Source organism: Emydura macquarii, unplaced genomic scaffold, assembly GCF_026122565.2.
Source record: "Emydura macquarii macquarii isolate MOO-44397 ecotype Brisbane River unplaced genomic scaffold, CSIRO-AGI_Emac_v2 contig_2205, whole genome shotgun sequence".
In the NCBI taxonomy this organism is placed as follows: domain Eukaryota; kingdom Metazoa; phylum Chordata; order Testudines; family Chelidae; genus Emydura; species Emydura macquarii.
In genome coordinates, this window is record NW_027132342.1 from 5,358,671 (window position 1) to 5,373,809 (window position 15,139).

At 39.2% G+C, this 15,139-nt stretch overlaps 1 protein-coding gene and 1 non-coding gene across 13 annotated transcripts in view; both read left to right on the forward strand.

Moving 5' to 3' along the window:
• SOX5 (SRY-box transcription factor 5) overlaps positions 1-15,139 on the forward strand; it is an 831,751-nt gene that overhangs the window by 615,845 nt on the left and 200,767 nt on the right. The window lies entirely within an intron of this gene.
• Positions 4,542-4,661, forward strand: LOC137160939 (small nucleolar RNA SNORA5). The gene has a single exon (XR_010922007.1). It is a non-coding gene; the product is annotated as a small nucleolar RNA SNORA5 (small nucleolar RNA).

The following is a 15,139-nucleotide window of genomic DNA, read 5'->3' on the forward strand; positions in this document are numbered from 1 at the left end:
GAGAACCAAGAGCAGAAAGTCAATTTAGATGTCCACACTGCAGCACAATCTGGTGCCACTAGTTTGCCAGCCGAAACTGACTGTTTCTGAGTTCTTGTATTGCCCCTGTTAAAGAAGAAATGTAGATCATTCAGAACATGTGAGTACTTTTAAAAGAAGCAAACGAAGTCAAATTTGGCAGATGCTTACTCACTTGAGTGTCCTGTTGTCATAGGAGGCATCCTACTGACTTCACTGAGCTTGTTCATGTTACTATGGAGTGCACAACTTGTGTGAGTAGACCTGGGTGAAATGTTATGAACGTTTGAAATTTTGACATATTTTTCCTCCCAATCATTCTTTTTCACAGAAAATTTTTGCCATTTTTCTATGAACTCTACATGTGAATAAGGATCTGCAGGCTGAGGTTCAATCAGAAAAAATATGTTACCAGCATTCACAAATGCCATCAGTTAGACTTCACATAACAATGGACCAATCTCAAAACAAAAAAACAACCCTCTGAAATTTGGATAAGTGTTCAAACATATGGATGCTTTATCCTAATCATGTTGGTCTAGAAATGAGGCTCGAAATGCCACAAGAACAGGCTTTACTCTATGTAGATATCCTCTATGCCCTGTGTCTGGCATGATCAGAAGTGCCACAGGAATTGCCCTTTTTTAGTACTTTTCAGTCCTGATCAAAAAGTATGAAGTTCCAAGCGACTAGAAAATGAGGGACAATAAAAAGTTAACTGAATGTTTTTGCATCTCAGAAAAAGGGTTTCTTTCTTATTTTACTTGAACTCCTTTTTCAATCTCTTAACTACAAAATATCCTTTATTAAATAAAATTAAATAAGCATTTGTGAGCCGGGAGAAATTCTGTAACCTGTTTGCTTCATGAACTAGTGGTAGCTTCTTCATATGAGTGTTACAGAGACCACTTCTATAGTGTACATCTGTAAAAGTGAGACCATCCTTCTGTGAGCAATGTTGCATAGGTAGCCAGTAGTGACTTCATTTTGACATGGTACAGTGCCCTTCACAGCACTTTGTGTTTTGAGACACAGTCATCAGTGCTTCTCACACTAAATCTAAGTAGCTTTTTCAGGCTGCATAGCATTGAAATAAAAGAGAAAATGTGGACTAAGTTTCTGGAAGCATTTTGCATTAATAGTTTGCAAAAGAGCATTACAGCAAATAAAAATTCAGGGGAACCAGTGGAGTAGCGGAGGATGGACCCAAACAGGCTATCCGGTCCTTTTCTTATAATGATACATGTTTCTAAAAATAATATATAGGGATCGGCAAAATAAAATAATCCCCTGCAAAAAGTCTCTGTTTTAGAAGGGTTGGGTATACCTTTTTTTCAATGTTTGTCATACTTATTTGGTTATGGGTTACAGCCAGGATCAGAAGTAGAAGTATTAAAATAGCACAAGAATAGTTCTCACTGTGTTAAAGGCTCTTCCAGAAGCAAGACAGATCCTTTGAAATTCTGTTTTAGTGCACTTTCTTGATCAGTTTGAGACCCAAATGACTTAGTGAGTTGGAATAAGGATCTATAATTTTAGTTAGTAATCTGAACCTTCAAAATTTTAAAGGTTTTCCCTTTTCTAACAATATAGTGTGTTCACAGTACCCGTTAGCTTTTGGGAGCGTGCAGTTTTGACACTGTTGACTCTTGGCTACTTTTTTTTCTTCCCCCCCATACCCTGCTGTGTATTCTTGATAGAAACTTGGTTTAGCTTGCAATAGGAAAGTGTGTGTGTGTGTGTGAGAGAGAGAGAGAGATGCCTATATGAAATGCCCCAGAGAGAAAGGCAAGGATACTGAATGGCAACATTTAGGCATTGACTGTGACATTGTATTTACCTTTTTAATGGATATATGTAATAAAGTGACATGTAAATGGAGCACAAAGGGAGATATGACACTATATCTGGAAAAGGATAAAACAGTCAGTTGAATACTGGGCTATTATAGCAGTTTGCAAACCTTGGATAAACTCAGTCAGCGGTTGTATAATTGGTTATTCAATCTCGACCCTTGTTCACAGCTCAAAGCCAGGAACACTGAGACCTGTTGCCAATTTGAGTGAATGCAGTGACTGTACTCGGCCGGGGCCTAACACTGGAGCCAGGCCTTTTCCTGTGGGCTGGTTTCCACCATGTCTGGGACTGGCGCAGTGACAGTAGTCCTTTTGTTGTGAAAGACTGGCTGGTACTCCCCTCCTTTGCAAAATGTCTAACAGCTACACAAATATAAGAAAATAGGAAAAGGGACCTTACTGTAGCTTTTCTCTTACTGAGTTCAACGTGGAGGTTTTGAAAGGGAGGTAAGGACCCAGTAATAAGGGAAGTTGGAGCGTGATGTGAAAAGTTATGGCTAGATAAGGAAAGTGCCATACTGTCCCAGTGCATGACACAAGCTGCATGAAGAGATCTAGACTGTCTTGGATTATACGAAACATAAATTGTATTTTCAGAACAAGACATTGTTTTAGTATGTCCTCTTTCTCTTTTTGAAAATTCTCATAACATTGTGTGAAAGGGAATCTAAATCAATGGTTAAAGAGTTCTAAGAGTACTCTAGAGGTTGTCTCTCAGCCTAAGGAGATGACATTTTATAAGCTAGCTATGGATGGATTTCATGTCACAGGTACCCCAACTCTTTCCCCCTCGTTATAGACATGGCTTCCCAGTAGATGCAGGGAGATATTTACAGATTGTCCTGACTCAGAGGTCAGCCGTTTTTCTTCTAGTAAAATGATTGATAGAAGTAAATAAGGAACAGTTTTTAATTCTGGTTGATAATATAATGAATATTCAGTGATATACAAGATGTCAGTCTTGATGATCTAATGGTCCCGTCTGGCCTTCAATGCCATCAATGAATCCACAGTGTGTTATTCCTTTCTTTTGTAAAATAGTTCTTAACATGTTTCTAGCATTCAGTAGTTAGATGTTGCTCTGCCATAGGATGATGGTTTCCAACTTTAATTTAGTACACTTCAATTATTTTTGCTATTTCATCATACCTACAGAACATCACTTCAGAGAGAAAAGCAGTTATTGGTGTAGATTATGCATGATCTTTGTAAATTAGCAAATAAAATAAAGGCAACAGTTAAAAAATCACAAAAGCAGGAGCTTGGGGGTAATTTCTTTGCCATCCTGATTTACCCTAGTGCACAGAAAATAATACAGAGTGGCTTGATTTAATGAAAGACTGCAATTCAATCAAGAGGTTCTGCTGAGGTCATATAATATAAATGGTTACAGCACCTCTTGACTGAGTTACAGCCTTGATAACTCAGTACTTTGTTGTTATTTATGGGGTAACTTTTCATAGCAATCTGCATATCTCCCACTAAAACCTGTTTTGAAAATTTTATGCCATGATGTCATTGAGAAGGATTTTTTTTCCTTTGGTTAGGGGGGAAAAACCCAGCAAAATGGAGGCGGGAGGGGAGGAATGCATTGTTTTAGAATAGAAAATTAATCACTTGGAAATGGATTGGTTATTGTGAAGCAAATACAAAGTATTGAACTTGTGATACATGAGAAGAACTACAGAAACTCCAGCAGAGGCCTTTAATGGAAAACACATCCTGCCATCTCATTATAAGTACAACCCTGGGAGCCAAGTGTTACAAGCAGTAGAGAGAAGGTAGCATTATGAGAAAAAATTATAATAATCAAGGTTAATGTAGCTGAGCCTTAATGAGAATATTGTATGGGTAGTAAATATCATGTTATAATAGTCTTAGAATTTGGGTGGGGTTAGAAACAGTTTGAATGTTTGTCTGAGCAGGATGTGACATTACTTCCTCTTGGTGAAACTAGAAATGTTTAGTGGTCAGAACTGCTTGGAGTCCATGGAAACCTGCCACACAATATATATCTCATCATCTTAATCTGAAAATATTCTGTGTCGGATTATAATACAATATTATAAATGCAGGGACAATGCACTGATGTCTCCCTTTGGTTAGTGTTTACATGTTAGTGAATTGTAGGTATCCAACTGGAGAGCCTACAGCGGGTGTCGAAGAATGAATGCTTGAAATGCCTCATTAATCTATTGTAGCTAAGAGGCTAGTGGGTATAAAGGATTTTGTAGTAGCCTCATCATGAACTACCCAAACATAATTCATAGAGCATAGAGGAAATTTTTGATTCCTCTCTTTTTTTCTTTCTCCAAGCTATGAAAGCTCACTGAGTTCCCAGGTCATTGGTGTAGGCACCTTACTGTGTCACAACAGACAAAAAAATCTGAAATCTTTGGCACTTTGGCACTGCACATTATTGGCACTCTTGTGGCTTCTCTCTCTTCCCGCAAAAGAAAAATGGATGGGAGACGAAAGTAAGGGGGAAAGGGTAACCCACTTTATGGGTGAGCATAAAGCACAAATGATTCCTGAGCTAAAGTCTCTCCGATCCCTGAAGACTTGGTAAACCAAGTGCTCTACTTCTATCTAATGCTTTAATACTGCAAACCTTTTGAAAGCTGTTGCTTTGACTATTAACCCATGTGATTTTGGTGGTAGGAGAACTCCAATTGCCAAATTTAGAACACCCTCTGAAATAACGTGTTCTAGGTTTAGTACAGAACTTGAAACTGTTGAGGCTCAGGTTCAGTTTAACATCTGGGAAAACTTGAGTTTTAGACTGCTGTGTCATCTTTCTTTCTTTTGTTTCCTTGGCTGACTTAGAAGCTGGTCAAGAATTTCTATCAAATAAGAAATTTTATTATTTGCACAGTACAAGTTTCCAGGTGGTTGGAAACACGGATTTGTTTTCTTTTCCCTGTAGAACAATAGTTAAAGTGAAGGAATGTTTCATGGATTCACCAAATAAAAAATTAAAATTCTAGCAGTTTGGTGATGCATAAGGTGATTTTTTCATCTCTAGCAATTTTCCATTTGTTCTCTAGCCACTCTCCCATCATAGTAGGGGTAGTCATCTTGGGGAATTGTTTTCCCCCTCTCTCCTCTCCTGCTATCGTCTGATTTTTACTTACTTTTTGGATTGGGTGGTGGCTTTTGAAAAGTATGCAGACTATTAGTATCTCACAAATGCTTTCTTCCACTAGGACTTAGCAGATCTGGGTTCAGTTCCCAGCTCTATCACAACCTTCTTGTCTGATCTGAGGGTGGATCACGCAATCCTTCTGTGCCTCAGTTTCCCTATCTATAAAATCAGAATACTAATACTTCCCCACTTCACAAAGGTGTTGTGAGGACAAATAAATTAATGTTTGTGAGGCACCCACATCCAGTGATGAGTGCCATAGAAAAGTCAATACAATAAATAATAAATGAAAGAGGGTAGGGTCTGTTCTTTGCTACACTATGGCAGCGGGGTAAAGGGAGAACACTGAGGTGCCCATGTAATTGTGGCAAATAGGGGAAAACCTTATTATTCTCCCTATGCCTATGAGGGAAGAATAGGTTAAGTTTGGAGTTCACCAAGATATTGCTAGTCTCCTGCCATTCCCTTAAAGCTGAAGGAGAATAAAAAACAATGCTGTCAGTGATACCACTGTTGTATCTTAGACGGCTGGCTGTTGGATATAAACTGGAGGCTCCTGATGATTCCAGAAAGCTCTAAGAGGTGGAAATATGTGAGTTTTGATGGCAGGGTTCAGTTTCTATTGGTGACAAGGTCTTATTCTATCTTAGTCACCTATTCTGTGACTTTTATTTTTGTCAATGATCTGGGCTTTTCCCTCTGATCCAAGTCGCAATGAAATCTCTGGAAATGCTCCCCCTGATTTTAATGAGAATTGGATGAGACCCTCTGAGCCCAAAACCCTATCTTGTACACACTTTGGGTTCAAGAAACGCGTAAGAAAGGGAAACTGGATGAAAGTTTCCCAAAGACATGCAGTGCTCTGTGAAAGCTGGGGAGGAAGTCCTCCACTTTACACCAGGCTTCTTTTAAAGCACTCACGTGTCTTTAGTAGGGGAGAAGGAGGGAGTATAATTTGGTATTGTATTATTTAATGCATCTGTGAATACAACCAGAAGGCTGTAGCTTTAGTCCAGCAGTTAAAACATAGGAGAAAAGAGAAACCAATATACACTAATTCTTTTTCTCTTCTGTTCATCTCTATAACCATTACATTTTATGTGGTATTTAACCACCTCTTTTTGTCATTTATTTGGCTTGTTTTCCTCCTGAGTACATCGGGATATGTTGGTGGGGGGCAGAGAAGGAGGGCAGGGCATGCTTGTGTGGTTTTTCTAATTGCAACTCTTAAGACTTTGCTGAGAGCTGTGGTAGTCAAAGTGGTTATGTGATATAGAAATTTATGCCATTGGCTTTCAAGGTATAGACTGCTTTCATTTATGCCATAGCATCCCTCCCAGGATTAAGTCATTTGTTGTCTTGGCATTCCCTTAAAGCTTGTTCACAAAGGAGAACTTTCTGAATAATGGGCCTGCTATCCCATTCAGCCTTTTCCGATCTATTAAATTCCTTGCAACACCATCCCACAATTACTCGATCCCGCCACCACCTCCCCCAGACCTCCTGTTCTCAGGCAATCTGGGAATTTGTCCTTGTCATTTGCCAAACAACTCAGGCGTCCTGCATCTCTTTTCCCTCCCCACCTCCCCTTTGATATTGACTCTGCCCCTTTCTGTGCATGGTGTTTGTATATATGGTACATCTCTCTCTGTCATACATGCATATTGTACAAATATTTAATATGTGTGTGTATACACAGTTCTCCATTTATTTTCTCTTTATATATAGAGAAAAATTAAAAAACACTATCTATAGAACCTGAACACCAGTTTGCTCATAAAGTTCACAAATACAACTGAATCATTGGATTATCCTCTTTCGAAAGTAGATAATAGTAAGATCTCTCATTATGTATAGAGAGAAATCTGTGTATAAACACACACAAATTGTCTGTACAATATGCATGGGATAGAGAGATGTACTGTATATGAAGGGGGGAAAGTAAATAACAAAAAGTTAGGTGTGATTTCAATATCAGAACATCCATTGGCTGTTTAATAAAGCTGTATGAAATGTAAAAATTCAAAGAAACTTGTCTGGTTTAAGGTTTCATTACAGGCACAAAACTCAGACAAAGATCTTTGAAAACTTTACTTTGGTTTGAGAATCTTAAAAGCAAATCTGGGCCCAGTTTCCACTGAATCTGAATAGCTTTATCATGTCATTTTAAACCTCTGAGACATTCCCTATTCTTCGTGGTTCCAGTGTGAAAACAGATGAAATGTGCTGGCATTAGTCAAGTTTCACTTAGAAATTTGGAGTTGGTTTGAACCCAAAATCAGGAAGTTGAACCCCACCTAGATGGAGACTGAAGAAAATGTTCACAGGGAAATAAAATTGCAGAATTTTGCACTCACCTACTGTTTGGTCCAACATTTTCTTCATCAGCATAGTTGGCCATTACTGGAAGTAGTTGCCCCACTGAACAAGAGCTACTGCTGAAACAAATTTATCCTCATTTGCTAATATCAGAGTCACTCTTTTTATGTCTTACAGGATCAGTTTTCTCAGTCTAGGTCCAGTTCCCTTGAAGGTTTTGTATCCTGCATTCACAGGCCTCCCACTATTGGCCACTAGTTTCATTGTTCTAGTGGAATCTAGCTGATGTGGGTGGTCATGGCCTCAGAGAGAAGGGTGCTCTTTTAGATAGATGGCTCCAATCCCATCAAGGGCTTTGAGTATGAGGGCAGAGATCTTGAACTGGATTCTGTGCTCAGTGGGGAGATAGTGCAGAGATCAGAGCTCCATATGATCACAGGGAGCTGTGTTGTTGAACAGACAGATTGTTGCCTTTTGTATTAGTTGGAGCTTTTTTAGGGCATGTGGTATCATTTGTAGATATTATGAGTAGTAGTAATCAAGGCTGGAGGTCACATTCACTGATCTTCTTGGCCAGTTCTGTCTCTGATGGAATGGGACACTTCTGGCTACTTATAGAAGAAAGTTGGTGTTTTTTGACACCAAGACTATTTGGACATCCAAAGACAATGAAGAGCCCAGTAGGACCCTAAGTTGCAGACTGATTTAATCAGAGGGCAGATGTTCATTATAATAGGGGATGTTACAGAGGAAAGCAGGTCCTTCAAAGTACTTTCCTTCTTCATCCCAGCCTCAGCTCAGTCTTGCCTGGGCTCTGCTTTGGCCAGGTACTTTTCAACCAAGAGCTGATTTCACTTTGGCATTGACAGTGATGCTAGATGGTGCTGTTAATGTTTGACGATAAGATTTACCACAGAAGGCTTTATCTATAAATGCTGGAACTTCAGTTCTCTCACCTGTTCTCTCACCTGCCCTCCCAACCACTTCATAGAGATGTTGAACAACACAGGATGAGGGGTAAGGATGATTAATCCTATGGGACTCTATGCGGGAAGGCTATGGAAATGGAAGATCAGCTGGTTTAGGCTGTGGCAAAGGATCTGAGCCATTTCAGGATGATTCCATTTAACACCCCCACCCCTCCCCCCAGCTTCTTGTAGTTAGGTCAGGAGTATTTAATGATAAATGGTATCAAATGCTCCAGGGAGATCCCTCAAGATGAGTATACTGCACTTTCCTTGTCTATGGACATGCACTGGTAAGCTTGTACTAGCTCTGTACCATGCCCCGGCCTGTGGTTTAACAGAGAGGAGCAGTGTCCAAGAAACTGGCAGCTGACAGAGTTGGTGTTTGAGGGTTGTTGTTTCTTTTGCTAGTTTCTTGATTAGCTTACTTAAATACTGGGTGCTAGTGACAAGATTGGTAGTGTGGAGTGGAGTGGCGGTGGTTTCTTCTTTTAAAGTGTGCGGTAGCTTCCTTCATCGAAGGAGGTTTTGACAGTCTCTTTGTCCCAGCTTTTCTCTGTTCTCTTTCACCATCTGGGCAGGGCTGTGAGGAAGCCGGAGGGTGTGGCCTTCGATTGTCATCAGTGTTTCCATGACTGCTTTTTAAATGAATGGCCCTAATTTTTGGAAGAGTACTGTTCTGTTCCTGTCCTGTGCTTGGCTTATTGTTCTTGGTGGCCCACAAGGCCATCCCAGGTGCAGGTAAACGAATTCCCTATGGAATTAGGTAATTCCTTGCAGTGGGAGGTGTCATGTTCTGGGATTGAGTGGGTGTAATCTGAGTTCACAAAGCCGTGAATGCTTCAGAAGAATTCTGCAGGGCATGATTATACTGCCTCTTTTGCAGTGGAGAAATAAGACTTCTGCCACCTTCATAGCAATGGCACTACTTTGTAGAAATCCCTGGTGCCTGAGTCTGTATCATATTGTATTTTCCACCAGCACACCTTGAGTGTTGCTCCTTCGCGCTTTTTCTCTTGCATGTTTACCTAGACTGGTTGGGTGATCTATATGTGCAGCCGTGTGGGAGGGGGTAATTCAGTGGTGGTGTCTATAATAATAGTCAGGAAGTGGCTGTATTGCTTCTCTGACTCTTCTACTCCTTGGCCTCTTCACTGATTCCCTCTTTTTCTGATTCTTCCATCTTCCCTCTTTGTCTTCTTCTTGGTCTCTCCTTTCTTAAGCTCTCTCTTTCCCCTTTCCTCTCTCTCTTTCTCTGTTGGTCTCTCTTCTTTATCCTTGTGCAGAACTCTTACATTAAAGAGCCCCAGATAATAGACTTCTGGTGGTTTCTCTTTGCTTGTTTGGGGATGACTTGTCATAACTGCTATATGGCTGCACCATTCGTGCATCCTGATGTCATTTCCAAACTCATGAAGATAAATGCTATATCAAAAGGAAACCCAGTGTATTTCCTCTCCCTATTTAAACCGAAAATAACAGAGTCCAAAAAATCTATGAATGGCGACAAGTGAGAACAAACAGAACAAGTTGTTGAGGCAGATGGAATGCTGTACTTTGATGGAGAAGCCTGTGTGAAAATCTTGGAAGATTATTCTAAGCAAATCCAAAGATGACATTTGCTTTAATAATTTCTATTTAATTTGACATAATGATTTCTTGCAAATATCATTTGCATTACAACTACCATCCTGATTTACTGTGAAACTACCTGCACTCCAGAAGCTCTGATTTATAGTATAATTCTTGTCTTTTTTTTTTATTGTTCATGTCTTTTCTGGCATCTGGCAAACAGATATTGAGATTTTGTTTTCACATATGTTGCGCAAGAGGAGTTCAGGATGTGTAGTTGTTTAGCATCAGGCGTATGTGCTTTAATTCTCACTTCCAGTGGTAAAACAGTCTGTCATATTTTCAGAGACTGGAAATCTTAGCCTAGTGTGTATTTTCTTGAATTTTTTTTAGTTTTCTGTTCTTTATTTTTTTCATCCTTCTTCTTGTTTGTATTATTTTGTTAACATCGCCAAAAGTTTATTTTAGAGTATTTCAGTAATTCTCTGCTTTGAATAGAGTGGTACATAATCCACTTTTCTTTTGATCATATGGCCCCTTTCACAATGTAATTGTGACAATTAAAAATTTAAATGTATAGAACCATATCCTCAATGGGTGTAAATTGGCATAGCTCAGTTTGGCCATAACACTTACGACTCTATATCACGCATTTCTAGAATATTAAATTAAATCGTTGATACTATGTGCATTGAATGAGCTCTACAAAGACCATATTTGCATGTGCAGGTGACTTGCTCTATTTGCACTTGGAATTACCTGGTTTGCCCATGCAGATGTAAGGTTTTGCCCAGACAATGGATGGCTTTGCATTTGATGGAGCTTATTGGCTGGGCAGAGTTTTGACAATTAGGCCTGTAATTAGCAAATATATATGCTTGGCATCAGAGCATCCTGATGCATTTGTCCCCTGGTGGATAACATGTTTCGATGCATTATTTAAGATCTTGTTTGCCATAAACAATGCAGTTTTTAAAATGTGTTAATTTCACATTCACTTTAGGAAGCTATAGTTTGTATTTCCGGTTTTATCTCTGCCATTGTTCTCTGAAGAGGCATATATGGGTGAAATGTTAAGATTAGTAAAGAAAAATAGGTTTAACCGTAACGGCGGGACTGTCTTATTTATTGTCTAACCTTGCAACTATCTTTCAAAAACAAATACTCTTAAAAATCTCTTTTCTCTCTCTCCCCCGCTTCCACATATTCTCGTTTTCACTCCTCACAATGTAACTAATGGCTAGATCTTGATTCAGCCCTCCACACCCACACTTGCTGACATCATAAATTATCCAGATCTAAATGGACAACATTCATTAGCTGTGCACTTTACAGAAAGAGCTATCTCAGGAGCTATGCGCTCTCCCATTTTTATTAAAAGTTAAAATGCTCCTGGCTGCCACGGAAAAGGGAGGGTGGGGGAGGCACAATGAAGGACAGTGCCGCAAAGCTAATAAATAAAAATAATAACTATTACCATTGGCTGAGTGACCCGGGGAGACGAGCACTGTCGAGCCATTTGTTGTTCCCTTTCACTTGTCAACAGTAGTGGCTTAAAAGCCTTAGCCATTGTTCAGGGCCTAATAGCACCTGTTGGGATGATAGGAAGACAGCTGTCAAAAAAAAAGGGGGGGGGAGTAGGGAGGGGGAACCAGTGATTAGTCAAGTAACATGTACTTTGGTGCAGCTGCAGTGGGACATTTCGTGTCTTAAATTAAAGAAGGTGAAGCCTTCTCCCACACCCTTTCTCCCAGTGCAATAGACTCCTCTTCTCTGAGAAGAGTACATTGCGAAACAGAGCCAGAAAACCTACAGGAATGTCAGAGGAGGAATTGATCTTTGTGTGTCATTCTCTGGGAACAGAGCTAGTTAAAACAAAACAAAACAAAACAAAAAAACCCTCACCAAGCGGAAGTTGCCTTTTTGACGAGTAGAGATTTTGTGTTTTACTCTTTTTTAATTGCTCTCTTTCTTTGACAGATAAGGCTTTTCTCGTCTCTTGTTCCCTGATAGTGTGGCATGTTAGAAAGATGTAGGAATTTTGGACACTAATAATCAATTGTCTCTTTTCCAGCTCTGAAATTTGTGTACTAATTTTGTAACAATCTTTTAGGCACTGTGGTCTAATGGCTACAGCAGGGAATGGAAGTTAGGCTATCTAGATTCTTATCTCAGGTCTACACTGATGGTCCTAGCTATGTGCCTCTGGGCAAGACACTTACATTCTCTGTGCCTCATTTTTTCTCATCTTATAAAAGGAGATTAAGGTGCATATCTTTTTAAGTGCTTTGAGATCATCAGGAGAAAGCTGTTATAGTGCATATGTGCAAAGTGCTACGATGTCATTGATGATTATTATTTTAGTTGAATGGCTTTTATTTGAAAGTGTAGTGGAAATAAACTGAATGTGGACTTTTTTTTTGAAATTTTATCAATAGTGCTAGATATTTGCTTTATTATTATTTACACCAGGTACTCATTTTTTAACGATTTTGTTGAAATTTTAACTTACTAGTACCCTAAAAAGTAGGGGGAAAAGTAGTAATTTCCAGCAAGAGAATAAACATAGCAATAGAGCCCTCAATCATTTTTTTTAATATTCAGTGTTAATATGCACACATATGTCCTAATGTATGTTTTTAAGTCCTGTTGCTTACCGATCATTTTCTAAAGGTGTCAAAAAGTAGCAGACAAAAAGCATAGCTGTCTGTTGTTATTAATTAGCTAACATGAGTGCTTAATTAGAAAATGAGTATATTGGTGGTACTAATATGAAAATATTTCAAGGAAACTTATTAGCTTTGATCTAACTGCGATAGAAAAATAAAGCTGATGTGAGATTTAATAGTTTAAATTCCAGATGTTTCTGTTTTTATGTTGTTACTCTTGAAATAGTTTCTGGAAATATTAAAAATATCTCAGTGGCAGCTGAGTTATGATGCTGCTCAGTGGCTGCTGCTGAGTTTGGTATACAGGCGTCCTTTATCAGCTGTGTTTTGGGGAAATCACTCTTGAGAAGTAAATTTTATCTTTCACTTATAGCTGACTGGAATTAGAAAGTTGCATATGACATCCTGGTACAGAGTTCTCTTCTTCAGTCCATAGGGAAGACATTTTTTCCACATTTCACTTTTTTCCTCACACATGCTCCCATTGATGTACTTGTAATATTGATAAAAAGGAAAATGCTGCTCTTAAACTTTACACAGATGTATAATATTGACATTTAGTTGTATTGTGTTATTTATTCATGTTGTTTTGTAGACCAGAGTGGAGATTCATTTTATTAATTTATTTTTTAAAAATAAATATCTCTGAAGAATTAGGCACCTTGTTGGGGTTAACATACGGGTAACATACTTCCTCATTGTAATGAATTTTATATTAATTTAATTTAATATATTTTGGGGGGCACTTTATTCCTTGTCCACACTGGAGCGTTGTACCAGTAAAATGTCTGTTGACACAGAGCCACCCACAAAATGATATCTGTGGAGTGCTTTCACACTCAGCTGTTTATGTCGGTGCATTGTGCCCACATAGCATGAAGCTGTATTGGAAAAAATCATGTTATACTGTAGGTAGGCATCCCAATGTCTGTCATGCTGTCTTCAAGCATGCTACCTTGGGGAAAATTGTCCCATTTGAGAACTCGCTGCTACAAGCATGGATGTGGCACAAAGAAATACAGCTTCTTCCTATGTTGTAAGGACAGGGTATAAGATCTTGCTGTGAGTGCAAGGACACAGCATTCAAACAGAGTTAACTGAGGATGACTGAACAGTGAATGCAGAGACTACACTGTTACAGCTATTCTTCGCAGAATAACCACACTCAGTGGACTGGTGGCTTTAGGACCGTCCACTGAGCAATGAGACCTGGTCATCCTGCAAACGTGGAATAGCCAATAGCGACTCCAGACTTTTCAGTTGCAGAAGACTACACTCCTAGAACTGTGTGTTGAATGCACTACTGTCCTGCAGCACAGAAACACCAAGACAGGACCTGCCTTTGCAGTGGAGAAATGAGTGGCAAGGGTCATATGGAAGTTTCCAACCACAGATTACTGTCAGTGAGTAATCAATTTGGTGTTGGAAAACCTGGTGGGGCAGTCATCATTGAGGTCTGCAAGAAGATAAAATAAGTTCTTTCAGGATAAACCAAGTGCAGGAAATAATAGACTGATTCCAGGAGCAGGGCTTCCCTAACTGTGCTGGAGTGATAGTTGAGATGCTTGTCCCCTTGCTTCTGGTTATATAAACCAAAAGAGATGGTCTGTATGGTTATGCAGGCCTCGGTGGATCATTATGGGTTCTTTACTAACATACATGTTAGCTGGTCCAGAAACGTCCACAACACCCTGATTTTTAGAAACACTCCACTTTTTGACAGTGTGAAAATAAGGCCTTTCATGAAGCTATTTACTAGGAAGCTGCACAGCTGCAAGGAAAGGTTTGACTGTGGCCTGAGTATTTGCGGAATGAATGTGAAGTGTGCCTTTGGAACGTTGAAGGGCAAGTGGAGATGTCTCATGACAAAGCTGAATCTCAGCAAGAAGAATATCCCAACAGTTATTGCTGCACACTGTGCATTGCATAATAACTAAGAGCTCGGGGGTGAGACCCCATTGCCAGTGTGGATGAGTGAGGTGGCCAGGCTGTCTGCTGAACTAAAACAGCCTGAAAATAAGCTGGTTAACAGTACCACTGCCAGAACATTTCAGATGAGGTACTTTAATAGGGGCAATAGCCTGACTATGTGATCATTAGTATAGTAACTAGTGGTGTGTTGTAGTAGTACGCTGTTTTAACCATTTTTTGGAATGAATTAACAAGTTAGTTAATTTCAAGAAATATTTTATTGAAGTATAGAAGACTTGTATATGTATATATGTGAGCAATAGTAAAATGACTGCTGGTGATTTCTAGATCAAACAGAAGTAATTGCTTCTGTAGTATGCTAGATTACTAACTTTTAAATACTTGTTCAGTGTTTTTATTGATCTATGGAACCATTTTTGGCTATGTGAATTACTTTCTAGCACTACGGGCAGCACTACAGTGCCAGAAATCACAATAAGGATGCTTCAATGTTCAGACAACATGTACTTTATCAATATACCAACCATCACAAAATAAAAAAAAAAAAGAGCCAGTAACTTACAGATGATTTTGTCTTCACTAACTACACCCCATAACTATGTATGAAAAATGCAAAAAGAACCTGGATATCAGTGTATCACAGGTGACAGGTCTTGTAATCCA